We start from the raw sequence: 20,143 nt of genomic DNA, 5'->3' as shown, positions 1-20,143 counted from the left end.
TGCAGTATAAATACCTTGTGTCTTGTTGCTGTGCTCAGTCTTGCCATGGTGTATGACTTTTGACAGTAAACTGTCTTCAGCAACCTCACCTTGTTAGCTGAGTTTGGCTGTTCCTCTCCCAGTTTTATTCCTCCTACACAGCTGTTTCTGCTTCAGTTAATGATTATGTTTCAACCTACATATTGAATTGATGATCATTAGCACCTGTTTGGTATAATTGTTTAATCATACACCTGACTATATGCCTACAAAATCCCTGACTTTGTGCAAGTGTACTTAGAAGAATTGATGCTGTTTTGAAGGCAAAGGGTGGTCACACCAAATATGGATTTGATTTAGATTTTTCTTCTGTTCACTCACTTTGCATTTAGTTAATTGATAAATATAATCTATTAACATGTTTATTTTTGAAAGCATTCTTACTTTACAGCATTTTTTCACACCTGCCTAAAACTTTTGCACAGTACTGTATATATTAATTAACCACCAAATCCCCAACTCCATTTGCAGAAATGCAGCCCCAAACTTGCAAGGAATCTCCACCATGCTTCACTGTTGCCTGCAGACACTCATCCGTGTACTGCTGTCCAGCCCTTCGGCGAACAAACTGCCTTCTGCTACAGCCAAATATTTCAAATTTTGACTCATCAGTCCAGAGCACCTGCTGCCATTTTTCTGCACCCCAGTTCCTGTGTTTTCGTGCATAGTTGAGTCGCTTGGCCTTGTTTCCACGTCGGAGGTATGGCTTTTTGGCCGCAAGTCTTCCATGAAGGCCACTTCTGACCAGAATTCTCCGGACAGTAGATGGGTGTACCAGGGTCCCACTGTTTTCTGCCAATTCTGAGCTGATGGCACTGCTGGACATCTTCCGATTGCGAAGGGAAGTAAGCATGATGTGTCTTTCATCTGCTTCAGTAAGTTTCCTTGGCAGATTAGAAATGAATACACATTTAATATATAAAAAGTGTATATATTTTTATGCAAAATTGTACAACTTAAACGATGTAATCAAATGAATAATAATTATAAAAATGAAAGTTAAATCATTGGTGTAACTTCGGATGTACCGCATGCTAACCTGAATCTTTATGTTACTTTTAAGTGGAAAACAATATATCCATTTTTCCATTGTTTTCGGTAAATTAGCATTTTTGATTGCCCAAAGTACCTAAGTCTATGGCGATAGTTAGGATTGCAAAGATAAACGTTAGCAAACAAAGATAGCTGAAAAAGTGTGTAGGCCTAATTGGCATTTTTACCATTATGTAACACAGATCTTTGTTATAACTAGCTGTAGTGGTAAGTAACAAGTGTTTACACCCTGTAGCAATGTCATCGTTAATTAAAAAACATTAATTATAACTTTTACAAGTATTTGAAAATAAATCACATTTTTTAAAACATGTGATTTAAGTAATTTCAGCGGACACTAACAAATGTTTCTAATGTATATAGATATAAGTTAAAGTAACACACACACACATTATATATATATATATATATATATATATATATATATATATATATATACAGCTCTGGAAAAAATTAAGAGACCACTGCAAAATTATCAGTTTCTCTGGTTTTACTATTTATAGGTATGTGTTTGGGTAAAATGAACATTTTTGTTTTATTCTATAAACTACTGACAACATTTCTCCCAAATTCCAAATAAAAATATTGTCATTTAGAGCATTTATTTGCAGAAAATGACAACTGGTCAAAATAACAAAAAAGATGCTGTGTTGTTGTCAGACCTCGAATAATGCAAAGAAAATAAGTTCATATTCATTTTTAAACAACACAATACTAATGTTTTAACTTAGGAAGCGTTCAGAAATCAATATTTGGTGGAATAACCCTGATTTTCAAGCACAGCTTTCATGCGTCTTGGCATGCTCTCCACCAGTCTTTCACATTGATGTTGGGTGACTTTATGCCACTCCTGGCACAAAAATTCAAGCAGCTCGGCTTTGTTTGATGGCTTGTGACCATCCATCTTCCTCTTGATCACATTCCAGAGGTTTTCAATGGGGTTCAGGTCTGGAGATTGGGCTGGCCATGACAGGGTCTTGATCTGGTGGTCCTCCATCCACACCTTGATTGACCTGGCTGTGTGGCATGGAGCATTGTCCTGCTGGAAAAACCAATCCTCAGAGTTGGGGAACGTTGTCAGATCAGAAGGAAGCAAGTTTTCTTCCAGGACAACCTTGTACTTGGCTTGATTCATGCGTCCTTCACAAGACAAATCTGCCCGATTCCAGCCTTGCTGAAGCACCCCCAGATGAGTCCAATTTTCAGCTTTGCCCAACACCTGGTCGTCTAATGGTTAGACGGAGACCTGGAGAGGCCTACAAGCCACAGTGTCTCGCACCCACTGTGAAATGTGGTGGAGGATAGGTGATGATCTGGGGGTGCTTCAGCAAGGCTGGAATCGGGCAGCTTTGGCATGAATCAAGCCAAGTACAGGGATGCTGGCCCATGTTGACTCCAATGCTTCCCACAGTTGTGTCAAGTTGGCTGATAGTGGATCTCTACTCCGAATGGCTCGTTCCATCTCATCCCACAGATGCTCAATTGGATTGAGATCTGGTGACTGGGCAGGCCACTGCAGTAAGCTGAATTCACTGTCATGTTTGTGGAACTATTCCTGGACAATACAGGAGTACGTTTGAAGGAAAACTGCCAAACACAAGACCGTGGTGTTGTAATAATTTTATTATTGCTGTTTCTTCCTGGCTTTCCATACAGTCACGTTAGGAAAACAAAGCGACACCTCGTTGCTGTTAAGCAGGGACTCAGCTTCACTTGTAGGTGTTCAGAAACCTGGCTGTAGTTGGAACACTATTGCATATTGTGGACTTTCCCTTGCTGTCTTCCAGGCAGCCTCTTGCAGAGGATGCGCTGTTCTTTTCTGTGTTCCAGGAGATAATCATTTGAAGGAGTCCAACCGGTACTTACCTGTGTTCCTGGCACACTCCACCAGAGGGAGCCCAACCACTATTCACCTGTGTTCCTGGCTCACTCCACCAGAGGGAGCCCAACCACTACCCACCTGTGTTCCTGGCTCACTCCACCAGAGGGAGCCCTAGCTGTTACTTACCGGAGTTCCTGGTGTGCTCCTCCAGAGGGAGCCCAAATCCAACTTACCTGTCTTGTGGACTTGGGACATTTGCAGGCTAAGCCTGTCACCCTTTGGTCGCCTCACCGTAGCATAGAGAGGGGAGAAGAAGTGAGATAGTTAGTGGCCCATACAGGGCAAATAAGCGCAATAAAACAAGTGTGTTTTGTTGTAAATATTGTAAATAAAATTATTCACCTGAATCAGTGACGTGTTCACTCCAGTCTGTGAAGAACAATACCGGTGTCCAGTAGCACCACACTACCACTCTTTTACATTTGGTGGCAGCGGAGGGATCCTACGACCGAAAATACACTTCAGTCGGACCCACTCTAACACAGCAAGATGGCGGACCTAGATGCACTGGTTAAAGCACTTGTGTCGGCAACGGCTGTCCAGCAAGAAATGGCAAGGGTACAGCAAGAGACTAACCGGGTACAAACACAGCAACTTGAGGTAGCCCAGCAGGAGGTGGCAGTCTTGAAAGTACGCTTGGACAATCCTTAGTTCCAGCAACCTAACATGAGTTTGATACGGCCCTCTCACGTGTTACAGAAGATGACACAGGAAGAAGATGTAGAGGCTTTTCTTCTCGTGTTTGAGCGTATAGCTACCCGGGAGGGTTGGCCAACCGAGAAGTGGGCCGGAATCATTGCACCGTTTCTTTTAGGAGAGGCTCAGAAGGCTTACCACGACCTTGCTCCAAGTGTAGCGGAAGACTACCAACATCTAAAGGCCGAGATCCTTGCCTGCGCTGGAGTGACCCCAGCCGTCCGGGCACAGAAATATCATGCCTGGGGGTACGTTCCAGGAGTAGAAGAGCTCTCATGACAGCCCCGGACCCTGACACCCGGGAACCAGAGCCAACAGTCTTGGAAGCCATGATTCAACCCGAGGTCGGGTAAGCAACCGGCGATGCCGGGGGGGGGGGGGGGAGTGAAGAGCAGCCTAGGGCTGTGAAGGGACTGGGGTCAGACATGAGAGCGGGGAAAGAGGAATTGAGCTATAATAATTTTAGGTGTTTCAGATGTAATGAGCTTGAGCATATAGCAAAATTCTGTAAAAATAACGAGAGTATGGAATGTAATGTTGGTGAACACTTTTGTGGCAATATCATTGTACCTCGACGACCCGATGGGTCTTACCCTTATGTAATAAAGGTGAAGGTAAATGGGAAATATGCAGAGGCTCTCGTCGATTCAGGAAGTGCACTTACATTGGTCACGCCGGAGTTATTGGCAGATCGTCCATTAGATTACGGTCTCGAGACGGGGATTACTTGCATACATGGGGATATTAAGCACTATCTGACGGCAGTGGTGAGCATTGAGCTGGGGGCCCAAATGATGGAACTGCGAGTTGGAATAGTACCCCATCTTCCCCACTAAGTAATTCTCGGTAGAGACATACCGGGATTCAAGTCCCTGGTGCAACTCAACAGGTCATTGACAAAGCCTGAAATAAACCCGGAGGTAGAAAATGGACCTCAGGAGAGTCCTCTGAGCATTTTCCCGTTCACTGATCCCGATTTATATGTGGAAAGTCAATGTGTAAAAGCCCGGAAAACGCACCGACAGCAGCGTCAGGAGCGAGATATAGGGGGACTGAGTTTGTTAGGGGCCAGGGGAAAACGAAACAGTAAGGGCGTAGCTACACAGTGTAGCAAGCAGGAGATTGCTGCCGATACCGGGGAGGTTCTCATAGAGACCGGGGAATTACTGGGGGACGGGGCATGGGGAGATAGCCTCCAGCTCCCAAGTGAAGGTTTTGCAAGAGAACAAGAACAGGATCCCACTTTAGTCAATATACGTGAAAAGGTGGTTTTGGTGAATGGTACAAAGGTGGAGAATACGATATTAAATCCACTTGAATATTTTGTGATAAAGAATGACTTACTGTATCGCTGCACCCAGATTAATGGAGAGTCTGTGGAGCAGCTATTGGTTCCCCGGGCATATCAAAACCAAATCTTGTACTTAGCACATACACATTTGTTTGGGGGTCACTTGGCTTCAGAAAAACTTTACAAAGGATACTGAAAAGGTTCTATTGGTTAGGTATAAGGAAAGCGGTAGATCGGTATTGTCGGTCGTGTCCCGAATGCCAGTTGTCCAGTCCCAAACTGGCCCTGCGGGCTCCTCTTCAGCCTCTTCCCATTATCGAGGTTCCATTCGAGAGAATAGCTATGGACCTCATGGGACCGATAAATAAGTCCGCTAGAGGTCACAAATATATCTTGGTGATTCCCGATTATGCTACCCGATACCCAGAAGCGATTCCTTTACGTAACACGACATCCCGAACTATAATTCCTAAAGAAGTCCTAAAGAAGTCTTAACGGACCAAGGTACACCTTTCGTGAATCAAATAATGAAAGATTTCTGTATAGCCCTTAAAATTACGCCCATCAGAACATCGGTTTACCATCCTCAGACCGATGGGCTCGTAGAGAGATTTAATAAGACCCTTAAGTCGATGTTAAGGAAGGTAGCTAGCAAGGATGGGAAGGACTGGGACCTTCTAATATGATGGGACCTTATCTGATGTTCGCTATTCGCGAAGTGCCCCAGTCTTCAACAGGTTTCTCCCCGTTCGAGCTATTGTATGGGAGACAACCACGGGGAATCCTAGATATAGCTAAGGAGACTTGGGAGGCTCAAAAATCTTCAGGCCGAAATGTAGTAGATTATATTTTACGGATACAAGACCGAATAGAGAAAGTAACCCCCATAGTGAAGGCCCACATGATAGACGCTCAAGCTCGCCAAGCCAGGCACTATAATAAGTCGGCAACTCGACGACAGTTCAACCCTGGGGATAGGGTTATGGTCTTAGTGCTAACCCCCAGGGGTGTGTGTCCGGGTTAGGTCCTACAGGATCCCGGAGGCCCAACGGGACGAAGTCGTTCGCGAGGTTGAAGCCATGAAAAGACTGGACATCATCGATGAGTCCTCGAGTCCGTGGAACAGTCAGATCGTGATGGTGGCCAAACCCAATGGAACTTGGCGGTTTTGTAATGTTTTTCGCCAATTGAACCAGGTCTCCAAGTTTGACTCATATCCGATGCCATGGGTAGATGAGTTAATAGAAAGACTAGGGTCAGCGAAATACTTAACAACCCTTGACCTCACGAAAGGGTATTGGCAAATCCCTCTTAGCCAGGAATCACAGGAAAAGACAGCATTTGCCACACCCCTAGGATTGTTCCAGTATAAAGTGATGCCGTTTGGTCTACATTATGCCCCCCGCCACTTTCCAACAGCTAATGGACAAAATCTTAAGACCTCATGCCCAATATGCGTCAGCCTACATTGAGGACATTGTGATATAGTCCTTCAATCCTTAAGAGAAGCATCATTAACAGCAAACCCTGAAAAGTGCTTTGTGGGCTTACAAGAAGCTCAATACCGAAGGTTTGTGGTAGGGGGCGGTAAAACCCCAAACGAGTAAGATAGAAGCAAACACAAAATGGCCCATCCCAAAAGATAAGAAACAGGTGAGAGCCTTTTTAGGTTTAGTGGGCTACTATCGGAGGTTCGTACCCGAGTTCTCCTCCATTGCCATGCCTCTAACCGACCTAATAAAAAAATCTGCTCCAGTACGGGTAAAGTGGTCCTCAGAAACAGAGGAAGCCTTTAAAACTATTAAACAGGCCCTGTGTAACAGCCCCGTTCTAAGAGTTCCTGACTTTTCACAGCACATGGTCATCTAACTGAATCGTGGCTATGTTCATGTCTCTGAAACATGGCTATGGTCATGTTACTGAATCATGGCTATGGTCATGTTATTGAATCGTGGCTATGGTCATGTTACTCATCTGTGGCTATGGTCGTGTTACTGAATCGTGGCTATGATCATGTTATTGAATCATGGCTAAGGTCATGTCGCTGAATCGTGGCTATGGTCATGTTACTCAACCGCGGCTATGGTCATGTTACTGAATCGTGGCAATGGCCATGTTGCTCAACCATGGCTATGGTCGTGTTACTGAATCGTGGCTATGGTCATGTCGATGAATTGTGGCTATGGTCATGTTACTGAATTGTGGCTATGGTCATGTTACTCAACCGTGGCTATGGTCATGTCGCTGAATCGTGGCTATGGTCATGTTACTGAATTGTGGCTATGGTCATGTTACTGAATCGTGGCTATGGTCGTGTCGCTGAAACGTGGCTATGTTCATGTTACTCAACCGTGCCTATGGTCATGTTACTGAATCATGGCTATGGTCATGTTACTGAATCGTGGCTATGGTCATCATACTGAATCTTGGTTATGGTCATGTTGCTCAACCGCGGCTATGGTCATGTTGCTCAACCGCGGCTATGGTCATGTTGCTCAACCGCGGCTATGGTCATGTTGCTCTACCGCGGCTATGGTCATGTTGCTACAACTGCGGCTATGGTCATGTTACCGAATCATGGCTATGGTCATGTCGCTGAATCGCGGCTATGGTAATGTCACTAAATCATTGCTATGGTCATGTTACTAAATTGTGGCTATGGTCATGTTACTGAATCGTGGCTATGGTCATGTCACTGAATCGCGGCTATGGTAATGTCACTGAATCATTGCTACGGTCAAGTTACTAAATCGTGGCTATTGTCGTGTTACTAAATCATGGCTATGGTCGTGTTACTGAATCGTGGCTATGGTCATGTTATTGAATCATGGCTAAGGTCATGTCGCTGAATCGTGGCTATGGTCATGTTACTCAACCGCAGCTATGGTCATGTTACTGAATCGTGGCAATGTCCATGTTGCTCAACCGTGGCTATGGTCGTGTTACTGAATCGTGGCTATGGTCATGTCGATGAATCGTGGCTATGGTCATGTTACTGAATTATGGCTATGGTCATGTTACTGAATCGTGGCTGTGGTCATGTCGCTGAATTGTGGCTATGGTCATGTTACTGAATCGTGGATATGGTCATGTTACTGAATCTTGACTGTGGTCATGATACTCAATCGTGGATATGGTCATGTTACTGAATCGCAGCTATGGTCATGTCGCTGAATCGTGGCTATGGTCATGTTACTCAAAAGTGGCTATGGTCGTGTTACTAAATCCTGAGAATGGTCTAGTCACTGAATCATGGCTATGGTTATGTTACTTAATCTTGGCTATGGTCATGTCGCTGAATCGTAGCTATGGTCATGTTACTGAATCGTGGCTATGGTCATGTTACTGAATCTTTGCTATAGTCATGTTACTGAATTGCGGCTATGGTTATGTTGCTCAACTGCGGCTATTGTCACATTGCTCCACCACGGCTATGGTCATGTTGATCAATCCCGGCTATTGTCACGGTACTGAATGGCGGCTATGGTCATGTCACTGAATCTTGGCTATGGTCATGTTACTCAACCGCGGCTATGGTCATGTTACTGAATCGTGGCAATGGCCATGTTGCTCAACCGTGGCTATGGTCATGTTACTGAATCATGGCTATGGTCATGTCGCTTAATCGCGGCTATGGCCATGTCGCTGAATCAGGGCTATGGTCATGTTACTGAATCGTGGCTATGGTCATGTTACTGAATCGTGGCTATGGTCATGTTACTGAGTCGTGGCTCTGGTCATGTTACTGAATCCCGGCAATGGTCATTTTGCTCAACCGTGGCTATGGTGATGTTATTGAATCGTGGCTATGGTCATGTCGTTGAAACGTGGCTATGGTCATGCTAGTGAATCGTGGCTATGTCATGTTACTGAATTGTGGCTATGGGCATGTCGCTGAATCGTGGATGTGGCCATGCTGCTGAATCATGGCTATTGTCATGTTACTCAACCGTGGCTATGGTCGTGTTACTGAATCGTTGCTATGGTCATGTTACTGAATCGTGGCTATGGTCATGTTGCTGAATCGTGGATGTGGTCATGATGCTGAATCATGGCTATTGTCATGCTACTCAACCGTGGCTATGGACGTGTTACTGAATCGTTGCTATGGTCATGTTACTGAATCGTGGCTATGGCCATGTTGCTGAATCGTGGCTATGGTCATGTTACTGAATCGTGGCTATGGACGTGTTACTGAATCGTTGCTATGGTCATGTTACTGAATCGTGGCAATGCTCATATTACAGAATCGTGGCTATGGTCATGTTACTGAATCGTTGCTATGGTCATGTTACTGAATCGTGGCAATGCTCATGTTACTGAATCGTGGCTATGTTCATGTTACTGTATCGCGGCTATGGTCATGTTACTGAATCACGGCTATGGTTACGTTGCTCAATCGCGGCTATGGTCATGTTGCTCAACCGCGGCTATTGTCATGGTACTTAATCGTGGCTATGTTCATGTCGTTGAAACGTGGCTATGGTGATGTTATTGAATCGTGGCTATGGTCATGTCTCTGAATCGTAGCTATGGTCATGTTAGTGAATCGTGGCTATGGTCATGTTACTGAATCGCGGCTATGGTCATGTCGCTGAATCATAGCTATGGTCATGTTGCTCAACCGTGGCTATGGTGATGTTATTGAATCGTTACCTTGGTCATGTCTTTGAAACGTGGCTATGGTCATGTTGCTCAACCATGGCTATGGTCATGTCGCTGAATCGTGGATGTGGTCATGATGCTGAATCGTGGCTATGTTCATGTTACTCAACCGTGCCTATGGTCTCTGTATGTGTTGTATTGGAGGATTGGTCTCAAGCTTCTCTGTATGTCGTATTGGACAGTTGGTCTCAGAAGGCTTCTCTGTATGTGTCGTATTGGAGGGTAGGTCTCAGGCTTCTCTGTATGTCGTATTGGAGGGTTGGTCTCAAGCGTCTCTGTATGTGTTGTATTGGAGGGTTGGTCCCAGGTTTCTCTATGTGTTGTATTGGAGGTTTGGTCTCAGAAGGCTTCTCTGTATGTGTCGTATTGGAGGGTTGGTCTCAGGCTTCTCTGTATGTGTTGTATTGGAGGGTTGGTCTCAGAAGGCTTCTCTGTAAGTGTCGTATTGGAGGGTTGGTCTCAAGCTTCTCTGTATGTGTTGTATTGGAGGGCTGGTCTCAGGATGCTTCTCTGTATGTGTTGTATTGAAGGATTGGTCTGAAGCTTCTCTGTATGTGTTGTATTGGAGGGTTGGTCTCAAGCTTCTCTATATGTGTTGTATTGGAGGGATGGTCTCAAGCTTCTCTATGTGCTGTATTGGATGGTTGGTCTCAGAAGGCTTCTCTGTATGTGTTGTATTGGAGGGTTGGTCTCAGAAGGCTTCTCTGTATGTGTCGTATTGGAGGGTAGGTCTCAGGCTTCTCTGTATGTCGTATTGGAGGGTTGGTCTCAAGCGTCTCTGTATGTGTTGTATTGGAGGGTTGGTCCCAGGTTTCTCTATGTGTTGTATTGGAGGTTTGGTCTCAGAAGGCTTCTCTGTATGTGTCGTATTGGAGGGTGGGTCTCAGGCTTCTCTGTATGTGTTTTATTGGAGGGTTGGTCTCAAGCGTCTCTGTATGTGTTGTATTGGAGGGTTGGTCCCAGGTTTCTCTATGTGTTGTATTGGAGGTTTGGTCTCAGAAGGCTTCTCTGTATGTGTCGTATTGGAGGGTTGGTCTCAGGCTTCTCTGTATGTGTTGTATTGGAGGGTTGGTCTCAGAAGGCTTCTCTGTAAGTGTCGTATTGGAGGGTTGGTCTCAAGCTTCTCTGTATGTGTTGTATTGGAGGGCTGGTCTCAGGATGCTTCTCTGTATGTGTTGTATTGAAGGATTGGTCTGAAGCTTCTCTGTATGTGTTGTATTGGAGGGTTGGTCTCAAGCTTCTCTATATGTGTTGTATTGGAGGGATGGTCTCAAGCTTCTCTATGTGCTGTATTGGATGGTTGGTCTCAGAAGGCTTCTCTGTATGTGTTGTATTGGAGGGTTGGTCTCAGGCTTCTCTGTATGTGTTGTATTGGAGGGTTGGTCTCAGGATGCTTCTCTGTAAGTGTCATATTGGAGGGTTGGTCTCAGGCTTCTCTGTATGTGTTGTATTGGAGGGTTGGTCTCAGGCTTCTCTGTATGTGTTATATTGGAGGGTTGGTCTCAGAAGGCTTCTCTGTATGTGTCGTATTGGAGGGTAGGTCTCAGGCTTCTCTGTATGTCGTATTGGAGGGTTGGTCTCAAGCGTCTCTGTATGTGTTGTATTGGAGGGTTGGTCCCAGGTTTCTCTATGTGTTGTATTGGAGGTTTGGTCTCAGAAGGCTTCTCTGTATGTGTCGTATTGGAGGGTTGGTCTCAGGCTTCTCTGTATGTGTTGTATTGGAGGGTTGGTCTCAGAAGGCTTCTCTGTAAGTGTCGTATTGGAGGGTTGGTCTCAAGCTTCTCTGTATGTGTTGTATTGGAGGGCTGGTCTCAGGATGCTTCTCTGTATGTGTTGTATTGAAGGATTGGTCTGAAGCTTCTCTGTATGTGTTGTATTGGAGGGTTGGTCTCAAGCTTCTCTATATGTGTTGTATTGGAGGGATGGTCTCAAGCTTCTCTATGTGCTGTATTGGATGGTTGGTCTCAGAAGGCTTCTCTGTATGTGTTGTATTGGAGGGTTGGTCTCAGGCTTCTCTGTATGTGTTGTATTGGAGGGCTGGTCTCAGAATGCTTCTCTGTATGTGTTGTATTGGAGGGTTGGTCTCAAGCTTCTCTGTATGTGTTGTATTGGAGGGTTGGTCTCAAGCTTCTCTGTATGTGTTGCATTGGAAGGGTTTGTCTCAAGCTTCTCTGTATGTGTTGTATTGGAGGTTTGGTCTCAGGCTTCTCTGTATGTGTTGTATTGGGTAGAGCTATACATAAGAAATAGTCTTGAAGCCCAGGTGTTAAATCAGGACAAAGAAAACAATGCAGAATCAATATGGGTCAGAATAATGGACAAAAATTCAAAGGGCATAATAATATGAGCATGCTATAGACCGCCAATTTCAGACGCTGAGCAAAATAATCTGTTATACAATGACATTCGAAATGCATGTAGAAAGGGAGAAGCCATACTAATGGGGGATTTCAACTTCCCCCGTATAAAATGGGAAAACCCTGTAGCACTAGCTACATGAATGCAGCATAAGTAATTTGCTGCCTGTTGCTCTTAATTGAGTATCAGAAGACCTGGCCAGGTTAAGTTAATTCTCTTCAATTGCTAAATAGGTAATTTTGTCCTCGTTTCTAAAGTGGACCTTTCAGATTCTTAAGGTAAAACTTAGGTGAAGCTATGTCAATTGACTGTCAGTTTTATGGTAAGGGGTTTATCTCTGCACTGGTCTCTCTTGTTTTAACTGAATGATCTTTTCCTTAATTTCCACATGGAAGTTCTAATTAGAGTCAGGTGTTGCTAATTGCCTTGGCAAAAGGCTTATTGAGCTTGATTTATCATTGTCTAAGTATCTTAACTGGGAGCTCTTTAAATATGGCTATTACTTCCTGGGAAGGGGGTGGTTCCTTTTTCTGGGGTGATTCTTTTTCGGGTGTGGTTTTTGTGGATGCACAGTGTTTGGAGGAAAGAGCAGGGTTTTTTGAAGAAGAAGGTTGCTGTCTATAAAAGAGAGATCAGGAAGCAATGATCTGTTGGTTGTTAGAAACAGTGTATTTTTTCTGATCTGCCATTTTCCAGTTTAACCAGTTATCTAATCTCCTGCCCAATTGAAATTATCCACATCATTCAAATTGTTTATTTTTTATCCTAAAAGCAACAACGGTGACTAATCCATTTATTATCCAAATCATCACTTTTTGTCTCCTTACCTGGTTGAAACTCCAAGCTCTACAGGACCAAGGAAGAACTGGGTGAGATCCCCTGATGGGGAGGAATCTTATCTTTCGCTGTGGGTTATCTGTTTTGTTCTGACTGTTTGGGATTATTATCATTTTGGTTTATTTATCGGGGTTTAACGAGCACCTCACATAGAAGTCTCATTTTGTTTATTTATCGGGGTTTAACGAGCACCTCGCATAGAAGTCTCATTTTGTTTATTTATCGGGGTTTAACGAGCACCTCGCATAGAAGTCTCATTTTGTTTATTTATCGGGGTTTAACGAGCACCTCGCATAGAAGTCTCATTTTGTTTATTTATCGGGGTTTAACGAGCACCTCGCATAGAAGTCTCATTTTGTTTATTTATCGGGGTTTAACGAGCACCTCGCACCGAAGTCTCATTTTTGTTTTTTGTTTTTTGTTTTGTGTTTAAAATGTTCTGGCTCAACCTGCATTCTCAAATACGGACCTCATATAACAGCTTGGGACTTTTAAAGTATTGGTTGTGGTTGTTTTATGGACATTTTTTTCTATAAGGACTGCCTGATGGACTCTGTGGTAAACACTTTAATCAACATTGGAATGTTAGCCTGTACATTTTCTAAAAGCTTGATCTGTTCTATATGATTAGTATTAATGTGGTTTCTGGTAAATATATTTGACTGCTCCAAATGCTGTCTAATTAAAACCCATGTACACCAAATGTTTGATACCTCTGTCTACAAGTATAATATTCCACACATATTCAATAACATCTGCTATGTGAATTCTGGTGCTGTCTTCTGGTTTAATTTTCTTCCTATTTTCTATGTGTTGTAAACAATCCTGCCTTACCCAGCAATTTTTCTTGGTTCTGTCGCGCAATCCTACTACTTTGGAGAGTTTATATTGTTCAGGGTAGTTTACTTGTAATTCCGTCACAAAATACTAGTTATTGGACGTTGCTTAAGGATTGGGTTTGTTACAACCCGATGGGGGGCACGACGGACGAAATTGAAATGGTGGAAATGACAAATGACTGCTTCCTAACGCAATTTGTCAAGGCACCGACTAGAGGGGAGGCATGCCTTGATTTAGTCTTTTCAAATAATGAAGACAGAATAACTAAAACAGAGGTCAGAGAGCCATTGTTAAACTCAGACCACAACATGGTCTCATTTGAAGTATTTTTTAAAACCCCAAAAGTAATGACTAAAGCTAAGGTTTACAATTTTAGAAAAGCAAACTATGAAGGTATGAAACAGAGACTAACAGAAGTAGATTGGAGTAAAACAGAGAAAACATCCACAGAAAAAGGATGGCTGTTTTTTAAAAATGTAGTACTAGAGGCACAAAACAATTACATCCCAAAAGTAGACAAATCTAAATCTAAAACAAAATGGCCAAAATGGTTTAATAGATCAATTTAAAAAAATATTCAGCAAAAAAAGGCACTTTACAGAGCGTTTAAAAGGGACCAAAAACAAAGTACACAGAAAGAGTACTTGGAACTGCAAACACAAGTCCAAAAGGAAGTTAGAAAGGCCAAGAGAGAGAGAGAAATCAATCTTGCTAAGGGGGCTAAAACCAATTCTAAAATGTTTTTCCAATATTATAACAGCAAGAGAACATTCAAAGAGGAGGTTAAATGTCTAAGAGACACAAATGGCAAAATCATAGATGAAGAAAAAAAAATAGCAAATATATTAAATGATTACTTTTCACCTGTTTTTACAAAGTTGGACACGAACAACATGCCCCACATGTCGACCTGTTCCTATCCAGTTTTAAATAACTTTAGCATAACAGAGGCAGAAGTGTTAAAGGGACTAGGAGCTCTTAAAATAAACAAATCCCCTGGGCCGGATGAGATCCTCCCAATAGTACTCAAAGAAATGAAAGAAGTTATTTACAAACCGCTAACCAAGATCATGCAACAGTCTCTTGACACAGGGGTTGTACCGACAGACTGGAAAATAGCAAACGTAATACCGATCCACAAAAAGGGAGACAAAACCTAACCAGGTAACTACAGACCAATAAGCCTGACTTCTATTATGTGTAAACTTATGGAAACTATAATAAGAGCCAAAATGGAAAATTACCTATATGGTAACAATATCCTGGGAGACAGTCAGCATGGTTTTAGGAAAGGGAGATCGTGTCTAACTGACCTACTTGACTTTTTTGAGGATGCAACATTGAAAATGGATAATTGCAAAGCATACGACATGGTTTATTTAGATTTCCAAAAAGCTTTTGACAAAGTCCCGCATAAAAGATTAATTCTCAAACTGAACGCAGTAGGGATTCAAGGAAATGCATGCACATGAATTAGGGAGTGGTTAACAGGTAGAAAACAGAAAGTACTGATTAGAGGAGAAACCTCAAAATGGAGCGAGGTAACCAGTGGTGTACCACAGGGATCAGTATTAGGTCCTCTGCTATTCCTAATCTACATTAATGATTTAGATTCTGGTATAGTAAGCAAACTCGTTAAATTTGCAGACGACACAAAAATAGGAGGAGTGGCAGACACTGTTGAAGCAGCAAAGGTCATTCAAAATGATCTAGACAGCATTCAGAACTGGGCAGACACATGCCAAATGAAATTTAATAGAGAAAAGTGTAAAGTATTGCATGCGGGCAATAAAAATGTGCATTATAAATATCATATGGGAGATAGTGAAATTGAAGAAGGGAACTATGAAAAAGACCTAGGAGTTTATGTTGACTCACAAATGTCTTCATCTAGACAATGTGGGGAAGCTATAAAAAAGGCCAACAAGATGCTCGGATATATTGTGAGAAGTGTTGAATTTAAATCAAGGGAAGTAATGTTAAAACTTTATAATGCATTAGTAAGACCTCACCTAGAATATTGTGTTCAGTTCTGGTCACCTCGTTACAAAAGGATATTGCTGCTCTAGAAAGAGTGTAAAGAAGAGCAACCAGAATTATCCCGGGTTTAAAAGGCATGTTGTATGCAGACAGGCTAAAATAATTGAATCTATTCAGTCTTGAACAAAGAAGACTACGTGGCGATCTGATTCAAACATTCAAAATCCTAAAAGGTATAGACAATGTCAACCCAGGGGACTTCTTTGACCTGAAAAAAGAAACAAGGACCAGGGGTCACAAATGGAGATTAGATAAAGGGGCATTCAGAACAGAAAATAGGAGGCACTTTTTTACACAGAGAATTGTGAGGGTGTGGAACCAACTCCCCAGTAATGTTGTTGAAGCTGACACCCTGGGATCCTTCAAGAAGCTGCTTGATGAGATTCTGGGATCAATAAGCTACTAACAACCATACGAGCAAGATGGGCTGAATGGCCTCCTCTCGTTTGTAAACTTTCTTATGTTCTTATGTATTGGAGGGTTGGTCTCAGGATGCTTCTCTGTATATGTTGTATTGGAGGGTTGGTCTCAGGATGCTTCTCTGTATGTGTTGTATTGGAGGGTTGGTCTCAGAAGTCTTCTCTGTATGTGTTGTATTGGAAGGTTGGTCTCAAGCTTCTCTGTATGTGTTGTATTGGAGGGTTGGTCTCAGAAGTCTTCTCTGTATGTGTTGTATTGGAAGGTTGGTCTCAAGCTTCTCTGTATGTCTGCAGCTCTTCCTCCCCATTCTCCCCACGGGCAGCAGTGTGGAGTAGTGGTTAGGGCTCTGGACTCTTGAGTGGAGAAGCGTGGGTTCAATCCCAGGTTGGGGACACTGCTGCTGTACCCTTGAACAAGGTACTTTACCTAGATTGCTCCAGTAAAAACCTAACTGTATAAATGGGTAATTGTATGTACAAATAATGTGTAAAAAATAATGTAATTGTATGTAAAAATAATGTGATATCTTGTAACAATTGTAAGTCGCCCTGGATAAGGGCGTCTGCTAAGAAATAAATAATAATAATAATGTATTGTATTGGAGGGTTGGTCTCAGACGTCGTCTCTGTATGTGTTGTATTGGAGGGTTGGTCTCAGGCTTCTCTGTATGTGTTGTATTGGAGGGCTGGTCTCAGACGTCGTCTCTGTATGTGTTGTATTGGAGGGCTGGTCTCAGAAGGCTTCTCTGTATGTCGTATTGGAGGGTTGGTTTCAGGCTTCTCTGTATGTGTTTGTGGCAAAGTGGCTGCTGAGTAGAAACAGGTGCAGAGGTGATGCAGTGCAGGAATAATCACACAAAAGGAAACTAATCCGGTGTGGAAAAGGGGTCTTTTATTTGTAAAAACTCCCGGTCTGGCGACCAAACAATAATCCTCCGGCAATACACACATCAATGTGTAAAGCACGGAAGGAAACGATAATAATGGTTTGCAAACCAAATAATAATAACACATTATCCGCCTCACAATAATACTAAACACGGTCACCAGTCTGGGTGCGCGCAGTAGTGCTCGTGGTGGGTGATAACTATAGTCAGTGAATGTGGTGTTGTTGTTCCGGGTAGTGCTGGCCCAAGGCGGCAGCTCCGGAGACGTGTTAGCCGTCTAGTGAATTTACAAAACAAAAGACAATTACTAACAGTGCTAAAAACAAACAAAACACTCACAAACTATTTTTTTAACAATACAATTCAATGGGGATCTCTCCCAGTCCTTCCAGTTCCTTGTTTTTCTAAACCAAGTGAAGGAAAAGATTTATGATCCTCCGTCCCCTTTATGCTATCACGCATGACCCCTTGGTAAACGAGTGCAGCTGTCTCTACTGTCTGCAGCTGCTACGTCGTTTCCCTTCCAGGTCATTACATTCCTGCAACGGAGTCTCGCCTTCTTCCAGACTGACTGACTTCCCGGCCCGGGTAAAGAACTGTCAGGCCAGTCCGTCCAAAGACTTCCTCTTTTGCTGCTTAGCGCCCTCACAGGTCGGGAGGGAGATTTACAACCAAAACCCATTATATTTCTGTCACAGTGTTGTATTGGAGGGTTGCATGGCAAGAAACCAGTCCACTGAGGTTTGGGACAAGCTGGGAGGTGGGCCACATCGATCGGAATTGCCCCGCTATGAAATGTGACTTCATCCAATTACCCCATTATCCTCAGACCTTTAAGGATTTGTTGCAGCTGGCTCATGCTATTCCTCTGTCTGGTCACTTGGGAAGGGACAAGACCAAAGCGAGGCTCGTAACATGGTTCTATTGGCTGGGGCTGGATGGGGATGTATGGCGTTTTTGCAAATGTTGCGGGGAGTGTCAAAAGGCCAGCCCTAGAGCCGTCCCACGAGCCCCACTAGTGCCGTTGCCACTAGTGGAAGCTCCGTTTGAGCGTATTGGAGTAGATATAGTTGGACTGCTAGGGAGGAGTGAGGCGGGATACATGCATCTATTGGTCATTTTGGATTACGCTACATGTTATCCAGAGGCCATTCCCCTCCGATCTGCATCTGCTAAATCTGTTGTTTTCTCAGTCGGGATCCCCAAGGAAATACTGACCGACCAAGGCACCAACTTTATGTCCCGGCTAGTCTGCGGAACATGTGTCAGTGTTGGTGAAAACAGGGTCAGTACAGATTGCAGGTAATCTGACACCAACATAGAAATGTCAGGCTCAGACACTGGTGGTGGAGTTTCCTGATGTGTTTTCTCCTGTCCCGGGGAAGACTCGAGTGGCCCACCATCACATATAAGTTGAACTGGGGGCGCCAGTTCGCCAGAGGCCGTATCGCATACCTGAACGTAAACGGCAGGTAATCAAGGCGGAAATTGACAAGATGCTCAGACTGGGTGTAATGTGGAGTCCCAAAGTGATTGGAACAGTCCAATTGTTTTAGTGGATAAGCTGGACGGGTCAACTTGATTTTGCATCGATTTCAGGCGAAAAATCGAAGTTTGACGCTTATCCCATGCCTGGGGTAGATGAGTTGCTGGAGCGTCTAGGCACGGCTCATTTTATGACGACAATGGATTTAACGAAAGGGTGCTGGCAGATACCCCTAACGCCGGAATCCAAAGCGAGAACTGCGTTTTCGACTCCCTTCGGGTTATACTAATTTAGGACCATGCCCTTTGGGTTGCACGGAGCACCAGCCACTTTCCAGCGCATGATGGATCACATTTTGCGGTCCCATCAGCAGTATGCCGCTGCTTACATAGATGATTTGGTTGTCCACAGTGAGGATTGGCCGAGTCATCTGTATAAGGTAGTGGCGGTGCTTCAGTTCTTGCAGGAGGCTGGGCTCACTGCTAACCCAAGGAAATGTGCCTGTGAAGAGCGAGTCAGAGTATTTGGGGTAGAGTAGGGATTGGCAGATCAGACCGCTGATTGCAAAGGTGAAAGCCTTGGCTGACTGGCCAGTCCCTCCGACCAAAACCCAGGTGCACTCCTTCTTGGGACTAGCGTGCTATTATAGGAAGTTCATCCCGAGCTTCGTCACGCTCACTATTCCCTTGACGGTCCAGTGGACGGATCTGTGTCAGAGGGCCTTTCTTGCTCTGAAGCACAGGCTGTGTAGCAAGCCAGTGCTATGTAGCCCAGATTTCAGGCAGACGGATGCATCAGAGACAGGTCTCGGGGCAGTGTTGTCTCAGGAGGTGCGGGGAAGCGAGCACCCGGTCCTGTACATCAGCAGGAAGCTCCTTCCCTGTGAGAAAAACTACAGTACCATCGAGGAGTGTCTCGCAGTAAAATGGGTGGTCAAGTCACTCCAGTATTACCTCTTGGGGCGACACCCTGATGTCACCCTGATGACAGATCATGCCCCCTTAGCATGGTTTCACCGGATGAAGGACAATGCGAGGATCACATGGTGATACTTGGAGCTGCAGCCTTATGCCTTTGGGTAGTCCACCGAGCAGGGAAATTGCATCAAAACGCAGATTTTTTTTTTCTCTTGGGAAGGCATAGGGTTGTAGTATTTTCAAATGGTGGTGCCATTCTGAGGTGGTTGGGGGTATGTAACAGAGATCTGTGCTGGCAATGTAACGCATGCCTGATCCTGCAGGGGGAGCTCGAGAGCTCGTAAATTCCACTTGTCAATCATGGCAATGACACATAGAGGTTGGGTGAGGGTGGGTAATTTCCCTCTCTGAGTGGTTGACAGGCAGGCCTTATAAGATCTATGCTGTTATCCATTTGGGTGGCCATTACAGGGGAAACGCAGGGACACTGGGTTAGGAAGCCGGTGTAAATAAACCAAGGCAGGAATGCCAGTGGCTGGAGCAAGAGAACGAGACAAGCAAGCATGGCTGAGGAAGACAGCCGATATTAAATAGAAGAGAAATAAAATAAATTGTTACATACCCGAGCGAGCAGTGGGGGGGGGGGGACGCTGCATAAGCAGCACCTTTTGTTGGTAGTTTTATTACTGTGTTTTATTTTCTCTTCCGCTTTTGGTTATGGAATATTACATTT

The sequence above is a fragment of the Acipenser ruthenus genome, chromosome 25 (assembly GCF_902713425.1).
Source record: "Acipenser ruthenus chromosome 25, fAciRut3.2 maternal haplotype, whole genome shotgun sequence".
Lineage (NCBI taxonomy): Eukaryota > Metazoa > Chordata > Actinopteri > Acipenseriformes > Acipenseridae > Acipenser > Acipenser ruthenus.
This window is presented reverse-complemented; position numbering follows the sequence as displayed.